At 37.9% G+C, this 14098-nt stretch overlaps 1 protein-coding gene across 20 annotated transcripts in view; it reads left to right on the top strand.

Moving 5' to 3' along the window:
• The window catches only part of MAP4 (microtubule associated protein 4), a 193562-nt gene that overhangs the window by 113123 nt on the left and 66341 nt on the right, over positions 1-14098 (top strand). The gene's annotated exons all lie outside the window — the stretch shown is intronic.

Here is a 14098-nt window from a genome sequence, read left to right as displayed (position 1 = left end):
GGTTGGTGGGCTTTTATTGTCTATTTAGTACAAAGACATCCTAATATAGCTGGATATGAATATTTAAATCTATTTTATTATAAAAATTGGAGTTGGCCGAAAGCCTGAGGAGTTGGCTTTCTTCTGTTGCTTTTTTCTATTTATAGAAAATAGAACTACTGAAATTTTTATTTTGAAATAATTTCAAAGATACAAAAATGTTGAGAGAATAGAACAAATAAGGAACTTTTGTATGTTTTTCCAGATTCACCAACGAATAACATTTTGCCACAATTATTTTACTATTCTATAATATATGGGTATATATGTGCTATTTGCCTGTTCAATTTTGTTTTATCTTTGTAATAATAATCTAAGACTTTCTCAAATGTGTTATTTACATTGTTAACGGTAATTGAAAATACCATATTCAGAGAGGGTTGCCTGGGTGGCTCAGTTGATTAAGTGACCGACTTTGGCTCAGATCATGATCTTGGGGTTCTTAGTTTGAGCCCCATATCAGACTCTCTGCTATCAGTGCAGAGCCTGCTTCAAATCCTCTGTCTCCCTCTGTCTACCCCCCTTTCTCTCTGAAAAATACATAAACGTTAAAAATTTTTTTTCACTTAAAAAAAAAAACCATATTCAGAGATTGCCCCCTGTCTTTTCTGTGAAGCCCTCTTGCCAACATTAATTTTCTTACTTCTCTTTTCATGAATTTTAAACACCTTCATGGTACAGTTTAGCTCTTAATAAGATGTTGTATTATGTATTTCCTCATTTCAGAGATGGCTAAGTTTGTATCATAGAAGCATTATGAAGCTTGAACTTTGTTTTGGACTTCTTGATGCTTGGAGGTAGGGGAGTTGGGGGAGTTGTAGAAAGGAGCTAAAAGAGCTAGAGCTAAAAGAGATGCTTGGAGGTGGCATTGGGAGAAAGAGCTAGAAGAGCTATTGTTAGCTTTACACATGAGTCTACAGTGTGTGTGTAGGGATGTGGGCTAATGGCCTTTTAGAACTGAAGGGAGCTAAGAGAGGAGATAGATTCTAGTACAGTCCTTTCATTGATATAAGTGAGATATTGAGGTTCAGAGGAATTAACTGAGTTAATCCAAAGAGCTGAGTTTTTCTGCCCCAATCAGTGCTTCTTCTTTATCTTTTTTCTTTGTCTTTCCAAATAAATAGCAGTATTCTGTAGAGGGAGAATGTCTCCCAATATGTCATCAGTTCTCAAACCTATTGATATCAAGACAACTTCATGGCTTAAAAAGTAGGAAACTATGAGGCGCCTGGGTGGCTTAGTTGGGTAAGCATCCAACTCTCCATCTCGGCTCAGGTCATGATCTCAGGGTTGTGCAAGTCCCACATTGGGGCTCCATACTGGGCTTGGAACCTACTTAGGAAAAGGAACAAAAGTAGGAAACTTTTCAGGGTGATGAATATGTTCACTCTCTTGTTATAGGATACATATGTTGAAATTTACCAGACTGTATACTTTAAGTCTGTGCAGCTCATTGTCAGTTGTATGTTTACAAAATTATTAAGGACCCCAAAGAGCTTTTGTTGATATGGGTTATCTCTGCCAGTATTTATCAAATTAGATATTAAAACTGAGAGACTGTTAAAAAGATTTATTAGTTTAAAATAACTAATAATCATTACATGTTAACATTAAGAATTTTAATAAGTAAAAAAAAATTAGTATAGTTTCAAAAAAGAGTTTAGTTGGAAGGACTGTGTTGTTTTACGTTTTTCTAAATGTCTTTCATGTCTGGTTTAATAGAAGACAACTGGATTCTCAAAGCTGCCTCTGCATTCAGTGTGTCACAATATGTTGTTTGAGTTGAAGAATATGAAGAAAATCTGTCTCATATATGTAGTTAGGAGGAGTATTTTGACAGTTCCTTTTCAGGTAACTGGATATTCTTTGATTTGACATTAAACTTGACAAGTAGGGACATCTGGGTGGCTCAGTTGGTTAGGCATCCAGCTCTTGATTTCGACTCAGGTCATGATCTCATGGTTCCTGGAATCGAGCCCCATGTCGGGATCCGTGCTAACAGCACAGAGCCTGCTTGGGATTCTCTCTCTCCCTTTCTCTGCCCCTCCCCACCTCAAAATAAATTTTAAAAAAGTTACAGGGGTGCCTGGGTGGCTCAGTCAGTTAAATGTACGACTTCGGCTCGGATCATCATCTCATGGCTTGTGAGACTGAGCTCTTCTTCAGGCTCTGACAGCTCAGAGCCTGGAGCCTGCTTTGGATTCTGTGTCTCCCTCTCTCTCTATCTGCCCCTCCCTGCTAGTGCCCGGTCTCTCTCTCTCTCTCAAAAATAATAAATAAAAACTTTTTAAAGAAGTTATAAAAAATCGACAAGTGGTAGTTTCTTAAAAACCTTATCAGTGAATGTTTTGTATTCTGTTATATTAAAATCTATTGGTCTTTCACTTGGAATGGATCTTATCTGATAGAATTGTTCTGGCTTTGATATATAGATATTACTGCTTGATTAGTTGGCACTTTTAGTATATAACCAGTTGCCTTTACTGTTAAATGATCTAATTTCACAGTAGAAACTGGCCTGTATTTTTTCCCATTCTTGAATCGTTTATAGGAGACCCAAGGTATCTAGTGTTATTTCCATTGCTTTATGTAAATTGATTCTTATTTAGAATTTCATCTTTCATTTTTTTACTGAAATCAGTGTCTGAGTAGATTGCAGTTATGCTGGAAAAAAATTTTTTTTTATTCTAACGGTTCCTGCAAGGGAGTTTGCCTGCTTTTGCTGTGGAGTTTTAAGAAGGAAATCTAGGTCAGTAGCGTTGAATGAAGATGTGGGAGTGAGCCTCTGTTAGATTTGCTCATTAATAATACTGTTGGCTGGAGGCTGGCTCTTCTCAACATTGCTCCCCAGAGAGCCGCTTTAGGCTGTGCTGCCCCATCACTATGGGGGGAAGATAACCAGTGCCTTCTGCATCTTAAAATGAGAGATGCATGTTTCTTCCCTAGAATGTCTGAAGAAAATGTATTCACATCTCTGATTGAAAATTGTGGGTTTTTGGGGCGCCTGGGTGGCTCAGTCGGTTAAGCGGCCGACTTCAGCTCAGGTCACGATCTTGCGGTCCGTGAGTTCGAGCCCCGTGTCGGGCTCTGGGCTGATGGCTCAGAGCCTGGAGCCTGCTTCTGATTCTGTGTCTCCCTCTCTCTCTACCCCTCCCCTGTTCATGCTTTGTCTCCCTCTGTCTCAAAAATAAATAAACGTTAAAAAAAAAAAATTTTAGAAAATTGTGGGTTTTAGGGGTGCCTGGCTGGCTTAGTAGAGCATGTGACTCTTGATAGCCCAGTAGTGAGTTCAAGCCCCAAATTGAGTGTAGAGATTACTTAAAAATAGAATCTTAAAAAAATTTTTTTGAGATGTTTTTGTTTTTACCACAATGAAGTATCACTTCATACCAGTTAGAATGACTAGAATTAAAAACATGGGGGGTTCCCATCAGATGAGGGGCCACCAAATGTGGGGTGTCCCAGTTGGTTGGGGGCTGGCCGTGTGGGCGGTGAAAGAATTCACCTAAAGGGATACAAAAGAGATAGAAGTTTAATGAATACATTGTCCTGTGGGCAGGACAGCAAAGGAGAGAGACTGCAAGGAGGTGGTGGTGAGGGGCCACAGTTATAGGGTGGAGTGAGGAAGTATGGAGACCTCAGGAATTTTTCCTTTTTTGGTAATCTTAGGAATTGTGCCTGGTCGTAATTGGTCAGTTAGGGCCTATGGCTATTTTGAGGTAGGTTGCTTGAAGAGCCTGTTTGCAGTTAGCCTAGTGGTTGCCGCCTTGGGCCTTTTTGCCTTGTTCAAGTTTCCATTGCTCAAGTCTCCATTGCTCAAGTCTGTTGCCTAAAAGCAGTCTCTACAAAAAAGACAAGGAACAAGTGTAGGCTAGGATGTGGAAGAAAAGGAACCCTTGTGTAGCCACTGTGGAAAACAGTATGGAAGTTCCTCAGAAGATTAAAAATAGAAATAGATCCAGTTATTCCGCTACTGGGTATTTACCCAAAGAAAAGAAAAACACTCATTTGAAAAGATATATGCATCCCTATGTTTATTGCAACATTATTTATGATAACCAAGATATGTAAGTAACCCAGGTATCCACTGATAGATGAATGGATAAAGAAGATATGGTGTGTGTGTGTGTGTAAAACAGTACTACTCAGCCATAAAAAAGAACAACAACAACAAAAAAGTTCCTCTGCTGTCCTGCCCACCGCTCCCCTGCCGTGTATTCAGTAAACTTCTATCTCTTTTGTTCTACCTCAGGGGAATTCTTTCACCTCCCATGCTATTGGCTTCCACCTAATCCTCACCCTGCATTTGGGGGCACCCGTCAGATCGAGAGACACCCCCCCACCCCCATCTAGACACCATACTTGCCAGTTGTGACAACATGGTTGGATCTAGAGGGTATTATACTAAGTGAAGTAAGTCAGAGAAATACAAATTACCATATGATTCCACTTGCATGTGGAATCTAAAAAACAAAATAAACATCAAGCAAACTCTTAAATACAGAGAACAAACTGGTGGTTGCCAGAGGGTAGGTGGGTTGGGGGGAAGGACAAAATAGGTGAATGGGATTAAGAGGTACAAATTTCCAGGTATATTGGGGCTCCTGGGTGGCTCAGTTGGTTGAGCATCCTACTTTGGGTCGGGTCATGATGTCCCTGTTCACTGGTTCAAGCCCCACGTCAGGCTCTGTGCTGACAGCTCAGAGCCTGGAGCCTGCTTCAGGTTCTGTGTCTCTGTCTCTCTCTGTTCCCCCCATACTCACTCTCTGTCTCTCTCTCAAAAATAAATTAACATGTTAAAAAATAAATAAGTCACAGAGATGAAAAGTACAGCGGAGGGAATATAGTCAACAATAATTGTAATAACGTATGACAATAGACAGTGACTACACTTACCATAATGAGCAGTGAGTAATGTATGGAATTGTCAAATCAGTATGTGTACACCTGAAACTGGTAAACATTGATGTCACCTATACTTCAATAAAACAACAACAACAACAACAGCAACAACAACAACAACAACAAAACCCCCTGAAATGATGGGTTTCTTTTTAACCAAAGGGTAAGCAGAATCACTGGTCTTCTAAAATTTATTTTAGACACGATAGGCTCTTGTGTAAAATCTCCTGGGGTTCCTTATGCTTTCTCATACTAAATGTAAATCACTTTCCAAGCAATTTTATATATAGTGTGAATTTATTAACTTAAATAATCCAGTCCAGAATAAGGACCTTGTGATAATTTTGATAACAGCTTATTTATCAAATGCTGTTCTGTGTCATGTAGTGAGCTAGGCCTTTTGAAGAAATAAAATAATAGAAACATAGTCTTTATTTTTCAAAGAAACATATTAATGGATTAGAGCAACAAGATTAATACATGTTAAGTAATGAATTATTTAAGTGATGAACATAATTAAAGGTTTAAGTATTTAAAAAGTAAAAAAAAAAAAAAATTAGACTAATAAGGAAATACGCGTTCAGGGACTAAATTGTTTCCTAGGAACAATGAAGGTCGAAATTGCTAAGAGGAGGAGACTAAGCATTAAAGTTATGACAGAAGCTGTGTGGAAACGGACACCTGAGTCATGGCTCTGGGATGTGAGTCCAGCAGTGGGCAGAGGTTCATCTGATGAGCACAGGAACTGGGAGGGGTAGGAGAAGCATGGGCTTCGGCAGTGGCTGCGAGGGTCTGGCCTGTCTGGAGTGTGACTTTCCTGTTGAAGTAGTGGGGAATAGCCCTGCCATCGGTTCATTTCAGCGGATGAGGAAGAGTGTTAGATTAGCATCCAACATTTACGTTATTCTGGGAGAAGCATTTGTCATGTTGAAGCCCTAAACAAATTGCCTTTATGAGCTTTGAAACAGTACATGGTGGGTGCATCTTCTCTAATTCAGGAAGCAAGGCAAAGATGGAAGTTCTATGGAATATAAAAATATTAATAGCATGCTTTTTATTGTAATAAATATTGTAATAAAGAATAAATATCCTTTAGAGGTCATTACTAAGACCAAGAGAGACAAAAAAGCTGTCCCAAATTTCTACATTTAAGCTTTGATCAGAGCAGGGTCATCCCTTTGTTTGCTTGCTTACTTGTTTGCTCTATTTTCCTCTCTCCTGCCTTCCCTTTCTGTTGTTTAAACTCTGCTATAGATTTATTAAAAGATTTAATAATAAATAAGGCGGGGGAGGAAAAATTATTCTGGAAAGTAGCCAAAGACCAGAGTTTGAGACTGTTGCTTATAGTACTATGGAGTCAGTTACAGATTGATTCTTAGCTTCAACTTCAGAGCATCAGAAAACTGTCTTCTCCTATCATTTTCTGGTTAATTTCTTTTTAATAATCCAGAGTGGAACTCTGTTGTTATATTTGTGCTTTTGTGATGTGAGAGGTAAGATAATGTATTATTTATATTTTTATTGATTTTAAGAAGTGTTTATCCAAATATTTGCCACCTTATCTTCTTCCCTCCTCCATATGCCACTTATGAACCCCAAGGACATTGTGGGTTTTTTTTTAATTTATTATAATCTTTTTGGCTTAACAAATGTCCAAGTACTTCCATTTAACCAGTAACTTCTGAGTACTTGTATGTAAATTATATTTTACTAGATTTTTGGGGCATATAAAGATGAATGGATGTTAGAGGTCTCACAATTTAGGGGTAAAATGCATTTTAAAAATTGTGTATCACAACCCTTTTTTTTTTTTTTTTTTTAATTCTAAGTTAGTATAGTAGTCTGTGGCTCTACAAGTCTTGAAGTCATGCCTGGAGTTCTGTGGCAGCCAGAATTAGAGCCTGGATCTCCTCATTTCCAGTCCAGTTTTCTTTCTTTCTACTTTCGGTTTAGATTTCTTTTCTGTCCTTTGAAGAAACCTTCAGACTGTTATAGACAAATTATAGATTTCTTAAGTTTTTAGACACTTCCTCAATTTATCTCCTATTCTAAGAACTAGGGACTGTACATTTATGTGTCTGTTGGCTGCCTACAGCTAGATTTTTTTTTTTTTTTTAACACCTAAAGGCTTTTAGAATCCTACTTGGCTCATAAGTCCCTCTCTTGCTTTTCTGTCCTCCCCTTGTTCTATCTCTGCTTCACTCACTCACTCACTCACTTACACTCTGCCTTTCTCCTTTGCCCTCTCTTTGGCTTCATTCTCAGGCAGGCTCTTTCAAAGTGGCAAAGAGGGCCACTGGCGGCCCAGTATGTCATTGTGGCTCAAGATCCAAAATGTCAGGTCTGTGTATCAGATTTCTCCAGAGGACTTTTGGCCTGATTGAAAGAGTCCCAAGTGTACCCCTTTGGTCAGTGAAGCAAAAACTCCATGATAGACCGCTGCACCAGGCCCATCTGGAAGGGAATAGAGTGGTTCCCCTTTAGGAGGGATACAGGCAGATAAACCTTGGGGTCTACTTTTTTGGCCTTTGATGTCCTAGCTATTCTCTAGCAGTCCTTTGTGAAGAACTGTAGTCCTCCACAAGGTTTTTCTATTCAAATTGGTGTGCTCCTTATTTACCCATTCTTACCCATGGCCTCAACTCATATTTGGCTCTGCTGAATGTTTTCTCCACTTCTCCAGCACTGTGTAAAAACAGGTATGTGGTCTCTATAAAATTGGGCCTATAAGTCTGCTGAAATAGTGATGAATACACATTAAGTATTACAGGAAATTATAGACAATTAAACCACACAACTAACGCAGTTTGACTATAGTCAGCTCTGCAGAACTTCCTTGTGTTGAAATGCCATTTAAAGTTGGCTCTCTTAAAGCTAAAGGGTGGCAGAAAAGAGAAAGCATACGGGGTGGGGGGGTGGGGGGGTGAGGAGAGACCAAAAGGAGGAGGAGGTGCTTGGAGGAAATGGAGGTGATACATTCAAAACTCTGGAGATGCTTAGACATGAATTTACAGGACCACATTACAGTACCGGGTGTTCTCGTCCCTGCTGCTTGTAGACTCCGTATCTGAACTGTATTGCTAAAATTTTTTCTTCTCCCTGGCCCCAAATTGTACCACAACAGGAGGCATTTACTTTTGTCATTTAGTGAGAGTTGACCTTGGGAATAGCTATGTGTGGAATATCTATATTGTCCATTGTAAACATCACTGATGAAAGACGATTATGACAATCAGTTCCCATGTGAAAAAGGCACTGTGACAAACATTGCTTAAATTTTGGAAAAAAATCTGTTTTGAAGAAGTGATGTTTCCTTTTCTTATAAGTTAGAACAGAAGTTTCTTAGCTGCATGCAGGTCAGTGCCCATAACCACCAGAGAGAAACCACTCCTACTAAAGGCTCTGGTTAACACACAGAACCCGGGAGGGTTAGCCGTTTACTGTGTTAACTCTCCATCCAGCAGATGAGTTTCTTAGGGATTAGGTGTTTTATTTATGTAAGAAGAGTTTTAGTTAGAAAGTGATAATTAAATATCTTAATTAAAATTCTAGTATATTATCCACCTCCCATTCTTGTAGGCATGGGAAATCACTTAAAGTCCACATATTTATTATGCTTGAGTAAAAACATTTATAGAAAAAAAATCTTCAGATAGCCAAGATCCTCCCAAGAGATGTTCCTAAAGGACCATTTTAGAAAATGCAAATTGAGGCGTGCCTGGGTGGCTCAGTTGGTTAAGTGTCCTACTCTTGATTTTGGCTCAGGTCTTGATCTCAAGGTCTGTGAGATCGGCCCTGCATCAGGCTCTGCCCTGACATTGTGGAGTTTGCTTGGGATTCTTTCTCTCCCTCTCTCTCTGCCTCTTCCCCTACTCATTCTCTCTCTCTCCCTCCCCCCCCCCCAAATAAATTAGCTTAAAAAAAAAAAGAAAATGCAAATTTAGGTTAAATGTGTTTGTTTTATTCTTCTTCTCTCCTTTTCCCCCCAAAGCACTTCATGTAGGCGAAATCAGATTTAAATGATTATATGAAACATGAAGATAAAGGGCAACCTTGAAGGGGAACATTTACACCTAGAGGCAGCCTAATGAGTTGGCTACTAATTAGAGAGGCATCGTTCCACTTCCACTCCCTGTTCGCCTTGAGGTTAGCAGTTGGTGTGTTAGCAGCCATAGAAATGTTTTTAAGTACCTTGTAGCGGAGCCTTCTCCTTGCAGCCATGTCTTCCTTAGGTCTTAGTCTGTTTTCCAGAAGGAAGACAGTAGGGAAACTTTAAACTTTGGTACTGTGGCTACTCAGCCTTCCAAAACTTCTTTCTCATTGACTTTTATGCCCCTCTCAACAAAAGTTCATACCCCTAACAAGGAAGTATATACTAAAGTCACCCTAATCCATTTTTAGAATATTTTTATCACCCTCAGAATTCCCTTGGGCCCATTTATGCTCAATTCCCATTCCTACCTATAGTCTAGGCAACCACTATTCTATTTCCTGTCTTTATAGTTGTGCCTTTTCTAGAAAACTCATGTGAACAGAATCATAAAACATATAGTCTTTTGTGTCTTGCTTTTTCTCACAGATCACAATGCTTTTAAGGCTCATCTGTATTGTAGTGTTTATCAGTAGTTCATTCCCATTTATATAGCCAGCTGCATATTATTCCACTGTATGTATGCACCGTATTTTGTTTATCCATTCACTAGTTGATGAACATTGGGTTTCTGATTTTTAGCTATTATGAATAATGCAGCTGTCAACATTAATATACTGGTTTTTATATAGATATATGGTTTCATTTCTCTTTCAACCTGGGGTTGAAATTATTGGGTCATGTGGTAAGTGTGTGTTTAACATTTTAAGAAACATTTTAAGAAACTGTCAAAGTCTAGAAATAAACTCTTACATTTTCCAACAAGGGTGCTAAATAAATCAAGGGAGAAGAACACAGCAGTACCCCCTTATCCGTGGTTTTGCTTTCCATGGTTTCAGTTATCCATGGCTAGCGACTTTATGGAAGCAGATGGTTCTCCTTCTGACAGATCAGGTCAGCAGTAGCCTAACATTGTGTCACAGTGTCTATGTCGTTCACCTTATTTCATTTCATCACAGGCATTTTGTCATCTTATATCATCACAGGAAGGGTGAACATAGTACACCAAAATATTTTGGTAGAGAGACCACATTCCTATAACTTTTGTTTATAGTATATTGCTATAATCATTCTATTTCATTAGTTATTGTTAACCTCTTGGTGTGCCTGATTTATACATTACACTTTGTCATAGGTATGTATGAATAGGAAAAATAGTAGTATATATAGGGGTCAGTACTGTTTGCAGTTTCAGGAGTCCATTGGGGTGTCTTGGAACATATCCTCCACCAATAAGGGGGGACTGCTATAGTCTTTTCAGCAAACGGGGTCAGGAAAACTGAATATCTATGTGCAAAAGAATGAAGTTGGCACCCCTACCTCTATTACCACATAAAAAAAGAAAAAAACTCAAAGTGGATCATAGACCTAAATATAAGAGGTAAAACTATTAATCTCCTACAAGAAAACCTAGGCATAGATCTTTATAACCTTGGATTAGTCAGTGGTTTCTTAGGGCTCCAAAGCACAAGTGGCAAAAGAAAAGCAGATTAATTGGACTTTGTCCAGGCACTTGGCTGGTTCAGTCGGAGTGGCACGTGACTCTTGATCTTGGTGTTGTAAGTTCAAGTCCTATGTTGGGTGTAGAGATTACTTAAAAATGAAATCTTCAAAAAGAAAAATTGGATTTTATCTAAATTAAAAATTGTTTGTGCTAAAGATATCCTCAAGAAAATAAATCTTGGATGGATCTCAAGGGTGGAATGCTAAATGCAATAAATCAGAGAAAGACAAATACAATATGATTTCACTCATATGTGGAATTTAGGAAACAAAAGAACAAAGTAAAAAAGCAAAAAGCACACTCTTAAATACAGAGAACAGACTGGTGGTTGCCAGAAGAAAGGTGGGTGAGGAGATGGGTGAAATAGGTGAAGGCAATTAAAAGTACATTTACTGTGTTCTCAAAAAACTAAAAGTAGAACTACCCTATGACCCAGCAATTGCACTACTAGACATTTATCCACGGGATACAGGTGTGCTGTTTCGAAGGGACACATGCACCCCCATGTTTATAGCAGCACTATCAACAATTGCCAAAGTATGGAAAGAGCCCAAATGTCCATTGATGGATGAATGGATAAAGAAGATGTGGTATATATATACAATGGAGTATTACTCGGCAATCAAAAAGAATGAAATCTTGCCATTTGCAACTATGTGGATAGAACTGGAGGGTATTATGCTGAGTGAAATTAGTCAGAGAAAGACAAAAATCGTATGACTTCACTCATATGAGGACTTTAAGAGACAAAACAGGTGAACATAAGGGAAGGGAAACAAAAATAATATAAAAACAGGGAGGGGGACAAAACAGAAGAGACTCATAAATATGGAGAACAAACAGAGGGTTACTGGAGGGTTTGGGGGGGGGGGGGATGGGCTAAATGGGTAAAGGCCACTGAGTCTACTCCTGAAATCATTGTTGCAATATATGCTAACTAATTTGGATGTAAATTAAAAAAAAAAATTTTTTAAAGTACATTTACTGTGATGAGCACTGAGTAATGTATAGAATTGTTGAATCATTGTATTGTACACCTGAAGCTAATAAAACGTTGTATGTTAACTGTGCTTGAATTTAAAAAAGAAAGTGAATCTTGCATCTCAGTAATAATTTAAAAAACCCAAATAGCTCAATTAAAAAATGGGTAAATGGTTTGAATAGACATTTCTTTTTTTTATGTTTATTTTTGAGAGATATTTGCAAAATGTTAAGCATAAGAGTTGCTGTATGACCCAGAAATTCTGTAGAATTGGAAACATATGCAAAAACCTGTACCTAAATGTATATAGCAACGTTGTTTACAATAGCCAAAAAATGGAAACAATCAAATGTCAACAAATGAATTGATAAACTATGGTATATTCATACAATGGAGTATTATTTGGCCGTACAAAGCTGTGAAGTTCTGACACACGCCACAACGAGGATGAACCTTGGAAACAGTGTGCTTAGTGAAATAAGCCAGTCACAAAAGGCTGCATATTGTATGATTACATTTATGTGATATATCTAGAATAGGAAAATTCACAGAAACAGAAAGTAGATTCATGATTGCTAGGGGCTGGGGGAAAGTGGGAAAGGGGAATGGGTATAGGATTTTGGAGTTAATAAAAATGTTAAGTTAGATAGTGGTGGTAGTTATATAACTCAGTGAATATAGTAAAACACACTGGATTCTACACTTTAAAAGGGTAAATTTAGGGGCTCCTGGGTGGCTAAGTCAGTTAAGCATCCGACTCGATTTCTGCTCAGGTCATGATCTCACGGTTTGTGAGTTCAAGCCATGCGTCTGCCTCTGCGTGGATAGTGTGGAGCCTGCTTGGAATTCTCTCTCTGTCCTTCTCTCTGTTCCTCCCCTACTTATGCTCTCTTTCTCTCAGAATAAATAAATAAAGCTTAAAAAACAGTTTAGGGTAAATTTATTATCTCGGTTAAGCTGTTATTAAGAAAAGGAAGCCATCAGACTATTTTCTTTAAAAAAGTTTTTTTTTTTTTTAATGTTTATTCATTTCTGAGAGACAGAATGTGAGCAGGGAAGGGGCAGAGAGAGAGGAGACACAGAATCTGAAACAAGCTCCAGGCTCTGAGCTGTCAGCACAGAGCCCGAGGCAGGACTCGAACTCACAAACAGCTAGATCATGTCATGACCTGAGCCGAAGTCGGAAGCCTAAATGACTGAACCACCCAGGTGCCCCAGACTATTTTCTAAAGTATTTATTTAGTATTTACTTAAAGAATTTAACATTCCCTCCAGGAATGAAAGAAGCTTCCTTTTTCTCTATATCCTCACAAACTCCTGGTATCATCAGTCTTTTGGTTTAGCAGTTCTGTAGTGTAGTGGCATCTCATAGTGATGGCAGTTTGCATTTCCTTATTGACTAATGATGATGAGCTTTTTCTCGTGTGCAAATTACCCATTTGTGTATTTTCCTTGATGAAAATGTCTGTTGAAATCTTTCCCCCATTTAAAATTGAGTTGCTTGTGTTATAACTGTGTTGGAAGAGATTTTTTCCAAGTCTTAATTTTTTATCATTAGACTTAACAAAGAATAACATCTTAATAAATATGATCAGAGCAAAGAAAGTATAAGGGAAATTAAAGAAAAGTTTACACATTGTTCACAGCAAGTATAAACAAAACTAAGCAAAGAGTGAAGTCGCTTTTCCTCCATATTAAATGCTTAAACACAGTTTTGAATCCACAGTATGTACCAATATTTAAGTTACTTATAAATATATTAAGTTTTTAATGTGATAAGTGAACTGTTTCTCTCTTATTAAAACTTAGCTAATGTAGATTGTATTGTAACAGATTTTGATCTCTTCTGAATACAGGTCCTTTATCAGATTCATCCATTTGCAAATATTTTCTCTCAGTTGGGGTCTTCTCTTTTCATATTCTTAATGGTATCTTTGAAAAGCAAAAGTTTTACATTTCCATGATGTCCAGTTCATCAGTATTTTTTTCTTTTTTGGATCCTACCTTTGATGACATGTCTAAGAAGTCTTTGTCTAATCCAGGGTCACAGAGATTTTTCTCCTAGTTTTCTTCTACAAGTTTTTAGTTTTACATGTTTATATTTAGGTCTTTAATCTATTTGGAGTTAGATTTTGCATGTGGTGTGAGGTAAGTGACCAACTGTTTCTGTATCACTGGTTGAAAAAAATTATCCTTTCCCCATTGAATTCCCTTGGCACCTCTGTTAAAAACCAGTCATCCACAACTTAGGTTTCTTTCTCAACTCTGTTCTGCTCCATTTATCTAATGTGTGGTCCGTACAACACTGACTTGGTTATTGTACATTTGTAAAAGTAACTTTTGAAATCAAGTAATGTAAGTCCTCCAATGTGCTTTTCTTCAAAATTGTTTTGGCTGTTTTGTGTTTTTATGCATTTCCATTCTGACATCTTCAAAAAATTTTGCTGACACTTTTAATTGCCTTGAATATAGTGGTCAGTTTGAGAATTACCATCTTAACAATATTGAGTTTTGCATTGAT

This window comes from Panthera onca, chromosome A2 (assembly GCF_046562875.1).
Source record: "Panthera onca isolate mPanOnc1 chromosome A2, mPanOnc1 haplotype 2, whole genome shotgun sequence".
Taxonomy (NCBI): Eukaryota; Metazoa; Chordata; class Mammalia; order Carnivora; family Felidae; genus Panthera; species Panthera onca.
The sequence above is the reverse complement of the archived record's forward strand: the minus strand, read 5'-3'. Positions and strand labels throughout refer to the sequence as shown.